Source organism: Oncorhynchus gorbuscha, unplaced genomic scaffold (assembly GCF_021184085.1).
Source record: "Oncorhynchus gorbuscha isolate QuinsamMale2020 ecotype Even-year unplaced genomic scaffold, OgorEven_v1.0 Un_scaffold_5611, whole genome shotgun sequence".
Taxonomy (NCBI): domain Eukaryota; kingdom Metazoa; phylum Chordata; class Actinopteri; order Salmoniformes; family Salmonidae; genus Oncorhynchus; species Oncorhynchus gorbuscha.
In genome coordinates this window covers 20,001-24,488 of record NW_025749374.1, presented here as the reverse complement: position 1 = coordinate 24,488, position 4,488 = coordinate 20,001, and the positions used below count along the sequence as shown (strand labels likewise).

Below are 4,488 nucleotides of genomic sequence, written 5' to 3'. Positions count from 1 at the left end.
GGACACTAATCTCTTCTCTACCTGAACAACATGGAGGACACTAACCTCTTCTCTTCCTGAACAACATGGAGGACACTAACCTCTTCTCTACCTGAACAACATGGAGGACGTCTTACAGGACACTAACCTCTTCTCTTCCTGAACAACATGGAGGACACTAACCTCTTCTCTACCTGAACAACATGGAGGACACTAACCTCTTCTCTTCCTGAACAACATGGAGGACGTCTTACAGGACACTAACCTCTTCTCTTCCTGAAGAACATGGAGGACACTAACCTCTTCTCTTCCTGAACAACATGGAGGACACTAACCTCTTCTCTTCCTGAACAACATGGAGGACACTAACCTCTTCTCTTCCTGAACAACATGGAGGACACTAACCTCTACCTGAACAACATGGAGGACACTAACCTCTTCTCTTCCTGAACAACATGGAGGACACTAACCTCTTCTCTACCTGAACAACATGGAGGACGTCTTACAGGACACTAACCTCTTCTCTTCCTGAACAACATGGAGGACACTAACCTCTTCTCTACCTGAACAACATGGAGGACACTAACCTCTTCTCTACCTGAACAACATGGAGGACACTAACCTCTTCTCTTCCTGAACAACATGGAGGACGTCTTACAGGACCTCTGTCATCTGAAGCCCCTCTGCCTCTTAATTCAGAACATCATGACTCCAATCGACGGATGGATGGATGGATGGGGGCTACGGATGGATGGATGGATGGGGGCTACGGACGGATGGATAGATGGGGGCTACGGACGGACGGATGGATGGGGGCTACGGACGGACGGATGGATGGGGGCTACGGACGGACGGATGGATGGGGGCTACGGACGGACGGATGGATGGGGGCTACGGACGGACGGATGGATGGGGGCTACGGACGGACGGATGGATGGGGGCTACGGACGGACGGATGGATGGGGGCTACGGACGGACGGATGGATGGGGGCTACGGACGGACGGACGGATGGATGGGGGCTACGGACGGACGGACGGATGGATGGGGGCTACGGACGGACGGATGTATGGATGGATGGGGGCTACGGACGGATGTATGGATGGATGGGGGCTACGGATGGATGGATGGGGGCTACGGGTGGATGGATGGATGGGGGCTACGGATGGACGGATGGATGGGGGCTACGGATGGACGGATGGATGGGGGCTACGGATGGACGGATGGATGGGGGCTACGGACGGACGGATGGATGGGGCTACGGACGGACGGATGGATGGGGCTACGGATGGATGGACGGGGGCTACGGATGGATGGACGGAGGCTACGGATGGATGGACGGAGGCTACGGATGGATGGATGGAGGCTACGGATGGATGGATGGAGGCTACGGATGGATGGATGGAGGCTACGGATGGATGGATGGAGGCTACGGATGGATGGATGGAGGCTACGGATGGATGGATGCTACGGATGGACGGACGCTACGGATGGACGGACGGGCGCTACGGATGGATGGATGGATGGACGGGCGCTACGGATGGACGGGCGCTACGGATGGACGGGCGCTACGGATGGATGGGGGCTACGGATGGATGGGGGCTACGGATGGATGGGGGCTACGGATGGATGGATGAGACTACGGATGGATGGATGAGACTACGGATGGATGGATGGAGGCTACGGATGGATGGGGACTGGGGCTACAGATGGATGGAGACTGGGGGCTACGGCTGGATAGATAGGGGCTACGGCTGGATGGATGAGACTACGGATGGATGGATGGAGGCTACAGATGGATCAGTCAAATATAGTGTTTATATAATATTATTGTTGTTCAGTGCTGAAAACATTTGACATGATTTATTTGTTCTATTTACCAGCCACATCCTTTTTTATTCCCTCTAATCTGTAGCTCTCTTTTTCTCCTGCTCCCTTCCCCTCTCCCTTCCCCTCTCCCTTCCCCTCTCCCTTCCCCTCTCCCTTCCCCTCTCCCTTCCCCTCTCCCTTTCCCTCTTTCTCTATTCAATTTAAGGGGCTTTATTGGCATAGGAAACTCTCTCTCTCGTGCTCTTTTCCTTTCCTATCACTCTTTTCCTCTGTCTCTCTCTAACTTGTATCCTCATCTCTCCCACAGTTGACCACACGAGGGTAAAGCTGACTTTAAAAACAACCAATCAGGATGCAGATTACATCAATGCCAGCTTCATCAAGGTACAGTTAGAGAGAGACAGCCGTGTGTGTGTGTGTGTGTGTGTGTGTGTGTGTGTGTGTGTGTGTGTGTGTGTGTGTGTGTGTGTGTGTGTGTGTGTGTGTGTGTGTGTGTGTGTGTGTGTGTGTGTGCGCAGAGAGAAGCTTTCAGGTCCACAAACATATCACCAGCACGTCTTCAGTTTCACCCTGAATGTCTGTCCAGTCAGAGGTCAACACTTTAACTAGAGCAGAAGGAACGCTGAGGGATGGACAACTGTAACACCTAGTCCACAAAATGTTGCTTTGTTTAGTAACTAGAGGCGACAGGGCCTTCCAGGTGATGGTCATGTGGAGTGTTGCATAGCAACCTGCACACTGTGTGGAAGCTAATGACACTCAGCTGTGTCACACAAGGTGATTAATTACACCCTTAAAAACTCAGACCTTTTCAGGCTGGCCTGAATAAAGATGTCTGAGTGTTTTCCTCCTCTCTCCTCCTCTTCCTCCTCTTCCTCCCCCTCCACTTCCTCTAAACTAACTGTGTGTTAGTTCATCCAGCCCTCTAATATTAGTTGTGTTACCAGGGAATGGATGGTCCAGAGGCCTACATCGCTACCCAGGGTCCTCTAACCAACACTGTCATCGACTTCTGGAGAATGAACTGGGAGTACAGTGTAGCTGTGAGTCTCCCTCTCTCTCACACACTGAGACACACACACACACACACTGAGACACACACACACACTGAGACACACACACACACACACTGAGACACACACACACACACTGAGACACACACACACACACACTGAGACACACACACACACACACACACTGAGACACACACACACACACACTGAGACACACACACACACACTGAGACATTACCACACACACACTGAGACACACACACACACACTGGAGACACACACACACACACTGAGACACACACACACACACACAGACACACACACACACTGAGACACACACACACACACACTGACACACACACACACACACTGAGACACACACACACACTGGAGACACACACACACACTGAGGAGACACACACCACACACACTGAGACACACACACACACTGAGACACACACACACTGAGACACACACACACACTGAGAGACACACACACTGAGACACACACACACACACACTGAGACACACACACACACACACACAGACACACACACACACACACACTGAGACACACACACACACACACACTGAGACACACTGACACACACTGAGACACACACACACACTGAGACACACACACACACACACACACACTGAGACACACACACACACACTGGGAGACACACACACACACACACACACACACACACACACACACTGAGACACACACACACAGACACACACACACTGAGACACACACACACTGAGACACACACTGAGACACACACACACTGGAGACACACACACTGAGACACACTGAGACACACACACACTGAGACACACACACACTGAGACACACACACACTGAGAGACACACACACTGAGACACACACACACACACACACACACTGAGACACACACACACTGACACACACACACTGAGACACACACACACACACACTGAGACACACACACACACACTGAGACACACACACACACTGAGACACACACACACACACACTGAGAGACACACACACACACACACTGAGAGACACACACACACACACACACTGAGATTATTACACACACACACACACACTGATTACACACACACACACTGATTACATTACTGACACACACACAGAGACACACACACTGACACACTGAGACACACACACACACACACACTGAGACACACACACACACACACACACAGAGACACACACACACACACACTGAGACACACACACACACACACACTGAGACACACACACACACACACACTGAGACACACACACACACACACACACACACACACACACACACACTGAGACACACACACACACACACACTGAGACACACACACACACACACTGAGACACACACACACACACACTGGAGACACACACACACACACTGAGACACACACACACACACTGAGACACACTGAGACACACACACACACACACACACACACACTGAGACACACACACACTGAGACACACACACACACACACACACACACACACACACACACTGAGACACACACACACACACACACACACACACACACACACACACACACTGACAGACACACACACACACACACACACTGGGGGCACACACACTGAGACACACACACACTGAGACACACACACACTGAGA

The 4,488-nt window shown here is 51.5% G+C and overlaps 1 long non-coding RNA gene across 1 annotated transcript in view; it reads left to right on the top strand.

Annotated features, from left to right (window-relative positions):
• The first annotated feature begins 2,071 nt into the window (after positions 1-2,071).
• The window catches only part of LOC124029134, a 2,819-nt gene continuing 402 nt past the window's right edge, over positions 2,072-4,488 (top strand). Inside the window, exons 1-2 of the long non-coding RNA XR_006837727.1 lie at positions 2,072-2,191; positions 2,755-2,850. This is a non-coding gene — a long non-coding RNA (uncharacterized LOC124029134). The remainder of the gene's footprint in view (positions 2,192-2,754; positions 2,851-4,488) is intronic.